Below are 17000 nucleotides of genomic sequence, written 5' to 3'. Positions count from 1 at the left end.
ACTTATAAAACAATGTCTGTGTGTATTAAACCCTCACTTCCTTGTTTTTGTTTTTTCCATTAAACTTGTTTAATGTGTCTCAAAATTCTGTTACAGATTTTTCGTCAAGTTGTTTCAATTAAAAAGTACTGGTTTTGAAAACCAGTAGCTTAAAACTGCCACACACATACACACACAAAATGGTCCACAAAACAGTCTCCTTTCCTCCTGAAGATTTTATGACTCATTGTTACCATTAACCAGTCTTTTACTATTAAACTTAGATTGCCAGTTGAGACAAACGGTTCTAAGACCACTCATCCACTCTTGGGGATGGCAGTTGTTAGGGGCTAGTATATTTATTTAACCTTCTGAGTTTTCTGGGCAGAGCTGGTGACTTTGCCAACTCCAGCAGCCTTTTTGTCCACAGCTTTGATGACGCCCACAGCCACTGTCTGCTTCATGTCATGAGCAGCAAAATGACCTGGTGGAGGAAAGTTAAAGAATTCTCAACACCTGGGCTTGCCTGGGACCATATCAATAATGAGCACACACACACACACACACACACACACACACACACACACACACACACACACACCAATTTCAAGGATTTAGAGCCAGCTTCCAGCTTCTTACCAGAATGTGTCCAATATTTTCTTTTAAGTTCAGAAGCCTTGCAAACTCTATGAGCTGTGTTACAGTCCAGCACAATGGCATAACCAGCATTAATTTGACCTAGATGGTTTAGATAATCACCAGCTGCTTCGAGGAGTGGTTCACTTTTGCTGTAACCAGCAATGTTGTCATGACTAACATCTTTGACACACATTCTTCACATCAAAGGCTACATTATCCCCAAGAAAAGCTTCACCGAAAGCTTCAGGATGCATCTCAACAGTCTTTACTTCTATGGTGACATTGACTGGAGCAAAAATAACCACCATGCCACGTTTGAGAACACCAGTGTCCACTCCACTCACAGGGTCAGTACCAATACCATCAATTTCATAGACATCCTAGAGGCACAGTGGCAGGGGCTTTTTAGTTGAATGAGTTATTGGCAGGATACAACACAGAGCTTCTGGCAGTATGGTTCCACCACCACTGACATCTTTTTGGGTGACTTCCCATCTCTTGAACCACGGCATATTAGCCCTTGACTCCAGCATGCTGTCACCTTTCCAATCAGGAATTGGCACAAATGCACCTGTGTCAGGGCTGTAGCCAATGTTCTTAATGTAGGTGCTTACTTCCTTAACAGATCCCTCCTATCTCTCCTGGCTGTCCAGTGGCTTGCTGGAATCCAGTTTGTTGGCACCAATAATTAGCTGGTTCACACCCAGAGTGTAAGCCAGAAGGACATGCTCACAGGTCTGCCCGTCTTGGAGATACCAGCTTCAAGTTCACCAACATCTGCAGCAACAACCAAAACAGCACAGTTGGTCTGAGCTGGGCCTGTAATCATGTTTTTCATAAAGTCTCTGTGTCCTAGAGCATCAATGATAGTCACATGGATTTTCTGGTCTCAAATTTCCACAGGGAGATGTCAATAGTTGAACCACACTCACACTCAGCTTTCAGTTTGTCCAAGACCCAGACATGCTTGAAGAAACCTTCACTTATCTTAGTAGCCTCCTTTTTGACTTCTTGATGGCTCCATTGTCAATTTAACCACATTTGTAGATAAGATGGCAGGTCATGATGCATTGGGAAGAATCTACATGCCTAATGATGACAATGTTGATTTGAGTCATTTCCTTTCCCCTTTTTGGCTTAAAATTAGCAGTGTTTTTCACACATGCATTCTGATGGCAAACCCATGGTAGGGGGATATAGAGCTCATTTTTATTATTAATTTTATTAAACTTACTACTTTTAAACCTGCTTGTCTGGTCTGAATCTTTTCTGAAATGTGGGTCCCTTTATCCAACTGAAAATTAAGTAAATCAACAATACTCTCAAGACCATTCAAAAATCAAGAAATTATAACTCACAATGACCATTCCCCCTGTCTTTGACAAATATATTCCCATTTTTGTGAGCTCTGTCTGTTGCACAATATTTGTTTAACTATGTAAAGATGTGTTGCATTTGATTAATTGTATAAAGATGTGTTGCTGTTTTACCTTGCCTGCTCAAGGCACCTAATTGGTCTAATAAAAAGCTGAATGGCCAATAGTGAGGGAAGAGGTATAAATAGGACATCCAGGCAGGAGGAGTAAGTAGGAGGAGAAATTTAGGCTCAGGCAAGAAAGAAAAAGAGACCCCAGGAAGATGCCAGGGCCAGCCAGACACAGAGGAAGCAAGAAAAACAAAAAGAAAGAAAGAAAGAAAGAAAGAAAGAAAGAAAGAAAGAAAGAAAGAAAGAAAGAAAGAAAGAAAGAAAGGAGATAAAAACTCCTGAGGCAAAACAGATGAATAGAATAGAAAAAGGTCAAATTAAGTTAAAAGAGCTAGTGGGATAAGCCTAAGCTAAGGCCGAGTATTCATGATTAATAATAAGTCTCTGTGTCTTTATTTGGGACCTGGTTGGTGGCCCAAAGAAGATTCCAACTACATCTACCTTTAAGAATAGCAACTCCATCCATGTGATTGTACACACTGGAGTCATGGATGTATCCCTGAATCTTCCTACTTTTGTTTAGCTCCAAATTCTCTGCACACTGCCACCCTCCTATCCTCACTGCTGCTGCTCTGATGCAGACCACCACCCTTCACTCAGATGACAGCTGCAGAGCCGTCTCTAGTCCATCATCCAGTTTTCAGCCAAAATGTTCATCTTAGGGTACCACTCTGAACAGTTCTTACACCTTCCTCCTTCCTTGCTTCGCATGCCTTTCCTATTTTCATCATTTCCTTTCATGTGTACAATGTCCCTCTTGGGCGACACTCTTCCTCTTCAGCACATGTCTTCTGTATACTCTAACTGTAGATCTTCCCCTGGGGTTTTCTCTCACCCCCATGTCCTGGACAGGCACACGTGCAAATTATCCTGTATTCTTCTCTTTCTAATGCTTGAGTTACCAGTCTTCCTCACTGGAGAACGCCAGTGAGAGTCAAGTCTGTTCCCCATGACAACCTAGGCTGGTCAACGAAGAGCACTTGTCAGTGAGAAAGTGGCTGACTTTTGTTGATTCTCTTTCTCTTTTCCATGCCCTTATACACATCATATTCAGTTCTATTATGTGTTTTCATATACTTCTTAGAAGTATTGTTTTCATCAGTGATAAGAGAGAAAAATTGAGAGAAACTAGAGAAAGATACATATTGGATGTTTCATATGCAGAATTTAGATTCAACTACAAATATATACACATACACAAGGCATGAAAGAAAAAGAAGAAACATGAGGGAAGGATTGAACCAGCAGGAGGGAGGAGGGAGGCAATCGAGAGTAATTAATGGGGGTAAATATGTACAAAGTACAATGATGTATCCACATCCAAATGCTATAGTGATGAAACACATCAGTTTGCTCACTGCTTAAAATTAATTTTAAATTAATGGTACAAGTTTTAGAAAGCATCATGTAGCTGACCTGAGCTTTGTCATGAGACCTTGTCTTAAAAAAATAAATAAAACAACATGAAAGAACTTTCTTAGTTAGAGAAGGCAACTGGAGATACAGAAGTTGTCCTAACATCAACTTCTACAACACATTAGTCCCCAACCCAGCTTGGCACTAGACTCACCAGAGCAGCCCTTTGCAAATACACCTTTCCTGGTGTGCTCATAACTTACTCAAATCCAAACCTCCAGGAAGTTAGATTTTAAGTGGATCCCAGGTGACTCTGATAATCAACTGGTGCTGAGAACTCCTGCTGTCTATAATCCCGAGAAGGCCTGGATATAGAATTACTAATCAGACTTACTCATCCCAAGCATTACACTAATGAATTACTGTGACATCTCTCCCAGGGAATCGAAAACAACATGATGCCTGAGTCTAATTAAAACACTGTCTCCAAAAGCCTCATAGGATCTGAACTGAGTGAAGAGGCTTTAGGGCAGATTGATGGGAGACATTTTACTGCAAAACATCTACCTGAGCAACTGTGGTGCCCTCGTTTCTGGACTGGCCTACCACAACATGTGGGATGCATTACCTGATGGAAAGAACATCTCTTATACATGGAACGCACATGTGGTAACTTTCCATCACTGTGAACAAATATCTAAGACAAACAAAGAAGGAGGAAAGGTCTGGCTCATGGTTAGAGAGGTATTAGTCTAAATGGCTTGTCCAAAGTTCTAGCTCATGGTTTGAGAGATATTAGTCCAAATGGCTTGTCCATGTGACTTGGGTTCTGTGACAGGACAAGATATCAAGACCACATAAGAGGGAATGCTGCTCACTACCTAGCAATCAGAAAGCAGAGAGAGAGAGAGAGAGAGAGAGAGAGAGAGAGAGAGAGAGAGAGAGAGATATGAAGAAGAGACTTGTGTTCCAACATTCTCCTCAAAGGCAAGCCCCTAACCTAATTTCCAATAGGTCCCACTTTTTAAAGGTCCCACCAGTATATTACAAGATAAAAAGGCTGAAAGAAATATACAGAAGTCATGCAGTGTAGTAGAAATGATACCAGAGCTGAGACTCAAAGGTGAATTTTTTAGTAATAGGATTTTAGGAAATGAGAAGGGCAAAGGTCAAGACTCCAGGAAAGTGTGTTCAGCAACAGGGAACTTCCAGATCAACCTAGACTATAGAAGTAGTGGAAGTGGGATAGAGTGGAGAATGTGACAGAGATGAGAGTGGACAGTGAGATGAGATATTAGAGTGGGCTATGAGTGCTGAATTAAGAACTTAACTATGCAAATCCAAGAGGACCCATTAAAGTACAGCGGCATTGTTTAGATTTTATTTGTTTCATGAATGAGGGGCTAGCCTAATATGATACCCTTTCACTCAATCAAATATGCACAGTACTTTTATTGGTACTTCATAAATTGTAGTAAATAAGACAAAGAACCTGTATTCAACACCTATCGGGCAACTCTTATTTGGAAGGAGAGAAAATTAGAATTATGTAACAGACTAATCAATTAGAAAGCTAAGGTCTAAAGTAGGGCTGGGAAGACAGCCATGGAAATGAGATAAAAAGATTTGTGGCTTACAAATTCTCAGTGAAGTTTACAATAAACTCACCCAAGCCAATGAGTGTTTCTTTGAAAGAGCTAGTGAAATTGACTGTTAAAGGACGAAACTAATGACCTGTTGATGAGAGGACTTTTACTCTAAATGGTAACAGACGTAGTAAAAAAGTCCTAAGATGAGTCAACTTTCTGACTGAGCCAGCTAGCTTTTGTCAGCTTGAGACAAAAGTACAGTTACCTAGAAGGGGGGAACTTCCACTGAAGAATTATCTTCATCAGAGCAGCATGTGGAGCGTTTTCTTGGTTATTGGTTGATGCGGGAGGGCCCAACCCAATATGGTTAATGCCACTCTGAATAGGTCCTGGGTTCTATAAGAAAGCAAGCGAAGGCAGCCATGAAGAAGAAGTCCATGAGCAGCTTTGTTCTGTGGTCTCTCATTTGGCTCCTGCTTCCAGGTTCCTGTCTTGAGTGTCTGCCTTGACTTCCCTTCATGATCGGCTATGAGCCTCAGATGAAATAAACCCTTTCCTGCTCCACGTTGGATTTTGTTAGTGTTTTATCACAACTCAAAAACCAAACTAGAATAGAAATCGAAACCAGAGAGTGGGATATTGCTATGATGGACCTGACCGTGTTGGTTTGGTTTTTTTTTTTTTTTTTTTTTTTTTTTGGTGTGGGGGGTGGGGCGGTTGTGGGAGGATTTTAGAGCTTTGGGCTAAAGGAGATTGTTGAGTGCTCATGAGAGTTTCAATGATAGAAATGTTGAAAGAGATACACACAACGCTAGCCTGGCTTGTGAAGTTTCCAGGGGAAGCAATGACTCCATTATGCCTATTTGTGTCACGTTTTGAATTGAGAATTTGTGGTCTCTGGTGAGCTGGGCTGAAGACTCCACTTTGATTAATAATAAACCAGTACCTCTCAGGTAAAATATTTGCTTTACTGGGACAATTGATGATGGTTAGCTGGGGCTGAGAAATCACCTGTGATTAAGAACAGCATCACTGAGGTGAAATCTTCTGGAAGTATTTCCTCAGGGTCAGTGCACAGAAGCCACAGTTCAGAGCATGCCAAGGCTGCACCTCAGGGTGGCAGCTGAACTTGGTCATGTCTAAGAGTCTCCCACATGGTGAAGATTTAATGGGGTTGCAGAGAGCACCTAAGACTCTGTGAGGGGCCACTGATGAAGGTGCAGCCTTAGTTGCAGTAGAGATCCCAGGATATTGGAGAAGCCAGGACCATGAGACAACCACCAAAGACATTGGTAGGTGTGGAACAGAGCCCTCCTAAGTCTACTTACAAGGGTGTGTGCTGTAGGCAGGGAAGTGGAGCTGCCTAAACCCTTTGGAGCACAGAAGATTGTGAGTCCCAGCTGTCAGACATTGAGATATAAAATTTTGGAGCTAAACTGCTAGATTTACTATTAATATGATTGTTTTTATATGCTGGTTCTTCCCTTTGAATAATAAGGCAGTATTAACGTAACTTAATTTTTATTTTACAGGAATCTACAGTTAAGATACTTTGGCATTTTAAAGAGACTTTGAACCTTTGAAGTGTTCAATTTTTTAAAGACCGTGAGACTTTTAAAGTTTTATATTGTGATGTTAACATGAGATCTTGGGGAAAAATGAGAAAAGAAAGCCTATGACTTGAGAGTAAAGCGTTTGTGTCGAGCTGACAAGTGGTCAGTTGTGCAGGATAGTTTTTGTCAAGTTGACACAGCTTGAGTCACCTAGGAAGAAGGAATCTCGGCTGAGGGATTGCATCCATCAGACTGGCTGGTGGACAAGTCTGTGGGGCATTTTCTGATTGGTGATTAATCTGAGAGAACCAAACCCACTGAGAGTGATGCCACCCTAGGCAGATGATCCTGAATTGCATAAGAAAGCAAGCCATAAAAAATGAACCAGCGAGCAGCCTTCCTCCATGGTATTGCCTTGAGTTGCTGCCTTCAGATTGCTCTTGAGCTGCTGCTCTGACTGCCCTCCATGATGGATTGTAGCGTGGAAGTAGAACCCAAACAAACCATTTCTTGCCTCAAGTTGGCTTGGGGTCAATATTTTATCACAGCAGGACAGAACACTGACCAAAGACAGAAGTGAACACCTAGGCTTTGTCTTTGGAAGTCTTGGGACATTTCCCTGTTTCGGTCAAGCACAAAACTGCCCTTAAGGATCTTTATGAAGACACCTGTGAATAAAACTGCTATGTCAGCCTTGTATTTCCCACTAACTGATGACTTTTTTTTGCAATTAACAATGACAGACCATTTATCCTTATTATAGCCCCTAATTTTCAGGTTGTAAAACATATCACACAAACAATTATTCTATGAAATGAAGGTCATTTTTAAAGGTTATATCTAAGTAAAGATGTTGATCACTTCAAATCAAATCATCCCAACAAATTGGATCCTAACTATGTCATAAATATCTCTTAATTGCAATAGATGGAGAATAGTCAATTTGAATAACTTGACTTGAGCATACTTCTTCATTCCCAGTTATAAAACATGTGAGCCATAATGCAAAGGCAGGTGTGTAAAAATCTTTTATATGGCTATTTTAAGTATGTGAACCATTCTCCTCTCCAACTCAAAATCCATTCTTCAATAAACTCATGTTGGGCAAGTAATGGTTACAGAGCTGAAGGCTAGATTCTCATTCAGCAATCTCTCCAGTGAGCTATGAAGCTAGTAGCTCTCTGGGTAGACCTCATTCCATCTCAATACATCTGCCAAGAGTCACCCTGTACCAACATCTTCATTAAAAAACTCAATCTGACATTGGGGAAATAGTGTAGCTACTCTCCTAAAAAAAAAATATGCATGACTCGATATTATTCCAAATACTCATCTAATTTAATTTTTGTCATTGTTATTATTACCATTATTTCAAGTGACCTGGTTAGGAAGGGAGTATAATGCTTGAAAAGAGGTTAATCCAATGTGCCGTAACCACTTTCTGCAAAAGGAGTATAATTTACTGAGATGGCCTTGCAAGAGAAATTCCCTAATACTTTAGGACAACGTTAACAAGTCCTGAAAAGAATTTTTTAGATAGATGGAGCTATTATAGGCTGAACAATCCTATTAGGTGAGCACTATTATTATTGCCAGGAAAACTGAAGCCAAAAAAGGGGGCATATTTCTTAAGGTCACAACTTGCTTATTTTTTTTAACTTTTTTTTTCCAAGACAAGGTTTCTCTGTGTAGTTTTGGTGCCTGTCCTAGATCTCACTCTGTAGACCAGGCTTGCATCAAACTCACTGAGATCTACCTGGCTCTGCCTCATCGCTGCCCGGCTTAACTATTTTCTTTTATTATTTTACTTATTACTTGTTGGGGTGTGGAAGTGTATACAGGAGGAGGTCAGAGGGCTATCAGATCACCTGGAGCTGGAGCTATAGGCACTTATGATCTGTTTGATGTAAGTGCTAGGAATCAAATTTGGGTCCTGTGCAAGAGGAGTGTGTGATCTTAACCACCGAGCCATGTCTCCAGTGCCCACAGCTTGCTTATTTTATTTGAACTGTGACACTTGAAACAAGTCATGTTGTTCAGCTCATCCTTCTGGGTATCAGCTATAAAAACTCTGATGGGACACTGGGAATGTACCTCAGTTGGTACAGCAATAATGTAACATTCACACTGCCCTGAGTTTATTCATGCCTATAATCTCAGCATGTGGAAGGTAGAGGCAGTGAGATCCAAAATTCTAGGCTATATAGTGTATTTGAAGTCAGCCTGGGCTACATTACGTATGACCTGGCCAAGAAAGGAAGGATGAAAAAGAGAGAAACAGAAAGAGAGAAAGCAAGAGAAAGAGGGGGAGGGAGGAAGGGAGGGAAGGAGGGAGAGAGAGAGATGACAATCTTATCTGACTACAAAACCAAGAAAATTTTGTAGAATCTTCTGAAAGAAGTTCATCATCGTCCCTTCCTTCCTCATTCAAGGAAGCACAGGTGACTCAGAGATGCGAGGGTGTAGCTAGAGTTTTCCTGCCTGGCCCACAGTCAGGACAAATCTCTCTCACCTGCCAGTCCCACAGCTGCTCAGACCTGACCAAGTAAACACAGAGACTTATATTGGTTACAAACTGTATGGCTGTGGCAGGCTTCTTGCTAACTGTTCTTACAGCTTAAATTAATCCATTTCTATAAATCTATACCTTGCCACGTGGTGAAGATGCCGTTTGTCATGGCGGCAGCTGGCAGTGTCTCCCTCACCCAGCTTCCTGTTCTCTCAATTCTTCTCTCTGTTAGTCCCGCCTATACTTCCTGCCTGGCCACTGGCCAATCAGTGATTTATTTATTGACCAATCAGCAACACATTTGACATACAGACCATCCCACAGCACGAGGGACAAAGAACAAGTTGGAAAACAGGAGGGAGCTGAGAACTAGTGTTTTCTTTCCTTATCAGGAGCTTGCTGCCATCAAAGGGGATTTGGGACAGTTAGTTACCCCTCTAGCCCGTTCACTCTGCAATATGCAGCTCTCCTTGGGCAAGCTGGTCAATGGGACAGTGCTATAGGACCATCTCTAGTTAGCTAAGGAAGGCTTCCATACATTGTCAGGGATTAGAAAAAACCAACAGAATAAATGTGAATATTAATGAGTTCGGCACAACTTCCAAGAAGAAGAACGTCTTTCCAAAAGAATTATGGAAGAAGAAAAAGCTCATTTTAAAACATCATCAGGGCTGGAGAGATAGCTCAGAAGTTAAGAGCACTGGCTGATCTTCCAGAGGACCTGAGTTCAATTTCCAGCACCCACATGGCGGCTCACCACAACTGTCTGTAATTTCTGTTCCAGGAGATCTGACACCCCCACACAGACAGATATGTAGGCAAACATCAATGTACATAAAATACAAATAAATTATTTTAAAAAAATAAAAATAAATAAATTAAAAAATAAATAAAACATCATCAACAGCCAGTGACAGGCTTTGGTAGATACTTAAGCTCCTGAGACATGACATGCTCCAAAGACAGGCATGGGAAGTGGCCAAACAAGCAGAAGAAGAAGGATGCAGTTGTGCAAGAATGAAGCTTGACACAAGGAAGAAGACGAATAGAAGAGAAACTGGTCCTGGGGGCTGCTGCAAGAAAACATTACCCAGCCTCTCTTTTTTCTAGTCTATACCACACATCAGGAGACTTTTATCTGGGCTAGAACATGAAAAACCAAGAAAATCAGTGAGGGTAAAGCATTGTAAAGAACTTAGGCAAATCATCTGCCTCTATAAGGAGAGACAAAGGAGGGAAATAAGCCGATAAAAATGAGTGAAATGGGGTGCTCAGTGGAGTTCCTTAGCTCATGACATGTCTTCTGAGGAAGGAAGACACACTGTGCCATCGGCTTAGTGGCATGGTGACACTGTGTGTACGTCATTGCTTGGTGGTACAGTGACAATGTGTTTAAGTCATTGACCCATCACATGGGTCAAGCTGCTTGACAACTTCACTTACTTTCTTCAAGATTCAATGCATAACTTTTTTCCTGCTTTCCCTAATGTTCCCCTCCAAGGTCAAGGGCAGACACCAAAGTCTTTGTTTTGGTTGGTTGGTTTTATCTTCCTTATAGAGTTTTTTTTTTTTTTTTTTTTTTTTTCATTTCGTTTTGTGTTAGGACACAGTGAGCCTCAACTGGCCACTGGAAGTTCCCAGTGTGAACATCATAGTTCAACCTCAAAAATTCTTTTTGAATCATGAAGGCAACTTTATACAGCTCAAATTGTAAAAGAATGTCAATGAAAAGCCCCATTATCCTCACTACTAGGTTAAGATCACGGAAGAGGCTGGGGAACCTGGGAGAACTGGTTTATATTAGCAAAGAAGGAGGATATAATAGTTTAGAATATCTACTCCTATCACTTTAGTCCAGAAGCATGGCAGTATCCCATGGCATAATTGAAAAAATAAAAAATAAAAGAGTTACTGCTAAATTATTCATCTGAAATTTGCAATGAAACAAGAAATTCAGCTACTTTAAAAACTGTGAATATTTAAAAATCTATAAGGAAAATCTGATGTGATCATGAAATAACAAAGAGCCTTAAACAGTGTTCAGAACCACCACTGGATTTTTAAGTAGCTACGGCATTAACTCTTTGCGACAGGGGGTCTGCAAAGCAAGCAATCTTGTGAGGCTAATTGCTAAATGCTCCTAATTTGTTTCCCAGGGTTTGAAAGCGCTCTTAATTGCTGCTCTGTGTTTGATCAAGACAGAGAAGAAAGCCAGGCATGTCAAATTCACTTGGTGTTTTCAATGTCCAGCAAAAGGCATCCAAGCTAGAGTTTTGAAAGTGTAACCCCAAATGAAAAACCAAAAGGTGGACTGAGACTTTAGTTGACCACTGAATGTGAAGGGGCACAGTAAAGACCCTGCCAATATGACCACTCCGTGGTATGATGAGGGGAAGGTTTTTCTTATAGATGTGAGAGAGAGCAGAGAGGAAAGGAAATTGGCTGAACATGCCAGCAGGCTGGACATGCCAGGGCCAGGGAGAGTGGGATAGTTGAGAGAGGGAGAGAGCAAAGGATAAGAAATAGAGCGTATCAAGAACAAGAGGACAGCAAGAGATAGAGAGTAAGAGAATGAGAGCAAGAAACTGTGAGTAAGAGAGAGAATAGTGAGAATAGCCAGCTTATAAAAAAGGATGAGTCGCTGGGGACAGGGGAGAGCCAGAAGACTGGCATGGGGGCTGTAAACTGGATAACAAGTATGGATGACTGAGGGAGCTGGGAGACCAGCATGCACTTTGATATGCAACCCAGGTGTCTGTCAAGGGAGGGTCATATGTCCCTCTGCCAGAGGTAAGGGAAATGACTCCTTTGGGCAGATGAGAACAAGTTTCCCAAGTTCCTAAGGAATTCTGCCTTTATCTAACTGTCAGAAATCTTCCTGTAGTTCAGGTGGAACTCAGTTCTGGCTATTTGGACTGCCTTTTGGAGTTTGGAGAATTGGGGCTTCCTTTGGACCTGACAACAGTGACTGACTTACCTCTGCTTACAGGTCAGGCTTCTCAGTCTGGGCTGCAGACACTGTCTCCGTCTCATTTTAGTTTTGTGAGAATGTAGGCCTATTCCCTTAAAGGGGAGAAATTGGGTCTACATTCTTCCCATTTTGCAAATAATACAATTTATTCTCCAATCTAAGATGAACACACACACACACACACACACACACACACACACACACACAGAGAGAGAGAGATATAGATTTTCCCCAAATACCAAATTCTTCAGACATAATCAGGTTTGCAATTTTATTGAGTTAAGCCTGTATTTGTGGAAGCAAATGTGTCTCTATGTCCAATGGCAGTGGAATTTGAAAGAAAACAGAAGTTCAATTAATTCTCCTTAAAATATACACATGCAATGAAACAAAATCAACAGCAAACAATTATCTAGTAAACACAACTTCATTAAAGGATTCTTTGAGTAATAATGAGGAAATCAAGAAAGAACTTTTTAATTTTCCCGGAATTCAATGAAAAAACAACAAAATCTCTAGGACACATTGAAAGGAATCATAGAGGGAAATTTACAGCTTTCAACGCCTACATCTTTAAAAAAAAATCAGAAAGAGCAAAAGTAAGTGACTTAATGCAGAACAGAAATTTATGAAGTAGAAACAATACAAAGAATCACTGAATCTAAGAGTTGGTTCTTTGAGAAGATAAACAAGATTGGTTGACCTTTGGCCCAACTAAACAAAGGAGGATCCACATTAACAGAATCAGAAACCATTCATTACATCATAATAGACACCAAAGAAATTAAGATATTACAATGGAATACTTTAAAAAACCTATAGTTCATTAACTTGGAAAAATAAGATGGATTTTTTTAAGATGTTGCCAAACCACCAAAATTAACCAAAAAGAGATTTATAACAAATGAGGAGAGTGAAATAGTAATGAAAAGCCTTACAACTGAAAAAAGTCCAGAGCCAGAGGGATTCACAAGCAGGATTTTACCAGACTTTTAAAAATCTGCAGCCAGGCTTTCTTAAACTGTTTAACATAAAAGAAGCAGAAAGGGTATGCCCAAACTCCTTCTATGAAGCCAGTATCATTTTGATAGAAAAATACAAAAAGAAATGTACAGGACAAGCTCTCTGATGAACACAGACTCAAAGATGCTCAACAAAATACTTACAAACAGAATACAGACATACATCAAGAAGATTATCCACCATGACCGAGTTGGCTTTATCCCAGAGATTCGGGGATGGTTCAACATATGCAAATCAATAATGTAATAAACCACATAAATGGACATGAAGACAAAAATCACATGATGATCTTAATAGACACAGAAAAGGCAAGCCTTTGACAAAACCCAACCAAAATAAAAGTCCCAGAGAATGTAGGAATTGAGGAACTCACCTACCATAATAAAAGCTATATATGAAAAACCCAGAGCCAATGTTATTCTAAGTGGAGAAAAACTTAAAGCAATCCCACTGAAATCAAGAATAAGGCTGTCTACCATCCCCATGCCTTTTCAACAATGTGCACAAAACACTATCTGGGGTAATAAAGTAAGTTATTAAAAGCATACAAATAGGAAATGAAAAAGTCAAATTATCCCTATTTGATGACGTGATATTATATATTAGAGATGCCAAAGATTCTACCAGCAAACTCCTACAAATGATTAACAAATTCAGTGCGTGGCAGGACACAGAATCAACTTGAGCAAACCAATAGCTTTTCTGTACAACAGCAACAAACATACAAAGAAAGAGCTCATGGACATGCTTCCATTTACAATAGCCTCAAAGAAAATAGAATAACTAGGGATAACCTAGCCAAGCAAGTGAAGAACCTCTACAATGAAAACTTTAAACCTCCAAAGAAAAAGATAGACACTAGAAAATGGAAAGATATTTGTGCTCATGGATTAGTAGAATTAATATTGTGAAAAAGACCACTTTATGCAAATCTATTTATAGATTCAATGCAATCTCGATCAAAATCCCTATCTCATTCTTCACAGATATAGGAAAAAAAATTCTACATTCCATAGAGAAGCACAAAAGACTGCCAATAGCCAAAATGCTTCTGAGCATAATGCTGGAGAGATTACCACTTCAGATCTTAAGATATATTACATAACCATAGTAATAAAAAACAGTTCGGGACTGACACAAAAACAGACATGTAGATCAATGGAACAAAACTGAAAACCTAAGCATGAGCACATGTAACCATAGCCATTTACTATTTGATATACATACATAGTTAAACAGCCAGCAATGCTTCCCCCAGAGTCGCAGACTATGTAAAAAATACACCAACACCAGGCATGAGAAGCCCTCCTTTGAGATGTTGGTCAGGGTTGTCCAAGAGACTCCCAAAACACTGTCCATTGCTGTTGCCTTTGGTTTTACCCCCACCCACCTAGAGGTTTCGGGAAAGTTCCTATTGCTGTAGACACCAAACACTCCAGACACAGGATCCAGAGAATCCAAGATGGATCTGGCCTGAAAGCCCCTCTCGAAGGACAAGCTTTTGTGGTACCAGAGGCACATTAATAAAACTTACCTGAAAGTATTATTTATTGCAAAACAAACAAATTAATCCCAATCAATTGAGATCATTACACATTACATTTAGTTAACAGAACTGGAAGCTTGGACAATCCCCCAGCTTTACATGTAAAATATCATGCTGCTTTAATTTCTAATTAATCTAAAATTGTCATTTCAAAAGACCAACCAACCATTTAGCTATGTTAGAGTAGGACTCTTCAGGTTTAATTGTCAAGAGGCAGCAGTTAGAATTTCCTAATGAATGAAGGCAAATGTCCATGAAGAGCTCCAGGTGACTGACATTAGCAGATTGGCATTTGACTGACATCCATAGCTTCCTGCCTCTGAATGTTAATAAAAGGAAACTCTCAACTGATTTCAGAAACTCGAAGTGCAAACAGCAACCTGCTGGCCAGATTTCTAATTAAGTCGAACAGCCTATTTTGACCATGACATGATTTACCTGCTTGTCCCCAGAGGCCATTGATAATATTGCAAGTGTTTTAATCATTTTGGGTAGCTATAACAAAGTGCTATGTGCTGGATGGCTTTGAGACAAATGAAATTTATTCCCCACAGTGGTGGAGACTGAACTCCTAGACCAGGGTGCCAACATCACTAGTGAGGATGCTCTTCAGGTTTTGCAGGCTGCTGACATCTTATATCTTCATATGGAAGAGAGAGAGAGAAAGAGCTCTCTTGGGATCCTTTCATAAGGATACTAATCCCATCCACAAAAGCTCAGCTTTATAGTTTCATAATTTAATCGTGTCCCAAATACCCCCACCTCCAAATGCTATCACATAGGGATTACATTTCAACTACAGATTTTGGAGGGACACAAGTATTGAATCATAAGTTACATAAGATATGAACAATTGTGTATAAATAGTAGTAATAATTATAGCAATAGAAATACAAAGGTGTGCCTTTTAGAAGACATCATACTATTCTACATGTGTGTCTCATTCAACACTTTACTACATCTCTTTTGGAAACTACTTCTGTTGTTCTCAGCCTCCAAATGGGAATTCTAGTTGTCAAGGACTAAGAAAGTGCCAATATTTCATAGCTAAAAATGGGTGGCAGAGCCTGTGAGACGGATCAGCAGGTAAAAGCATCTGCTGCCAAGCCTGAGGACCCAAGTTCAATCCCTGGGAACTGTGGAAGAAGAGAACAGATTCCCACAAGATGGCTTCTGACTTACACACACACACACACACACACAGAGAGAAAATAAAAATGTTTTTAAAATGTGGAAATATAATTCAATTCCCATTTCAGGACCTCATTTTCAGTATAGAAAGGAGATGATAATAACAGTAGTGTTGGTTATTATAGACTATGTGCATGCATTTTCTAAGGCTCTGTTTTGTCTATCTTGGTATTCCTGTGGTTTTAATCCACACTACCATATCTCCTACTTTACAAATAAGGAAACTTTGGGCCAAAAATATAAAATAAGTTGAAACTCAAACTCAAACATCTGGCTTCTCTACCAGTCATCCCAACAACTTTCCTGTACAGTCATCCCAGCAACCGTCCTGTACACCAACATTTCACCAGAAAAGCCCAAGAGCTGTTCAGACACTTGGGGGCTCAAAGCTACTTTCGTAAGCACATTAAGATATGACCTTCCCTTTATACTTGTTTCTTCTTGAGTGCTACATTTTCCATATATCATACGATGTGATGTATTACCACAATTTAAATGTAGAATAAACTATGAGAATCCTCCTGAAGTCATAGATTAAGCAAGTCATTAAATACACATCTCCCCAAAATGAAAATTAATGCCACTCTTCGGGAAAATGTGGCTACTCTTTGAGACTTCTTTTTATTTCATGCGTACGACGGTTTGCCTGCACATGTGTACGGGCACGGTGTGCCGGCGGTGCTGGTGGAGGTCAGAGAGGATCTCACACGCCCTGGAGGTGGACTTACAGGCAGCTGTGAGCCACCATGTCGGGTCTGGAAACTGGATTCTGATCCTTTACAAGAGCAGCAAACACTCTGAACTATTGGGCCATCTCTCCAGCCCCCCGTTCGTCTATATTTCATTTGAAAGTATAATGGTGACAAATCATGGGCTTCTTGTCGTTCTTTTGAAGAAACAAAATGACAAATGAGCATTAAATGTTTTTATTTACTATTTAATATGGCAAATTATGGTAGATACAAACTACAAGTGAAAAACTCTTCAGCACCCTCAGTAAGCTGTACAAACGCCACACATTTGAAAAGAATTGCTATGGTCATCAAGATGGCTTAGCAGGTAATGCTACTTACTGCCAAGCCTGATGACCGGAGTTCAGTCATGGAGATCCATGTGGTGGAAGGAGAGAACCAACCTCTGCAGATTGCCCTCTGACCT

At 40.2% G+C, this 17000-nt stretch overlaps 1 pseudogene; it reads right to left on the bottom strand.

The window, feature by feature from the left end:
- Positions 1–338: 338 nt before the first annotated feature.
- Positions 339–17000, bottom strand: part of LOC131923659 (elongation factor 1-alpha 1-like) — a 38420-nt pseudogene continuing 21758 nt past the window's right edge.

Source organism: Peromyscus eremicus, chromosome 13 (assembly GCF_949786415.1).
Source record: "Peromyscus eremicus chromosome 13, PerEre_H2_v1, whole genome shotgun sequence".
Lineage (NCBI taxonomy): Eukaryota > Metazoa > Chordata > Mammalia > Rodentia > Cricetidae > Peromyscus > Peromyscus eremicus.
This window is presented reverse-complemented; position numbering and strand designations above follow the sequence as displayed.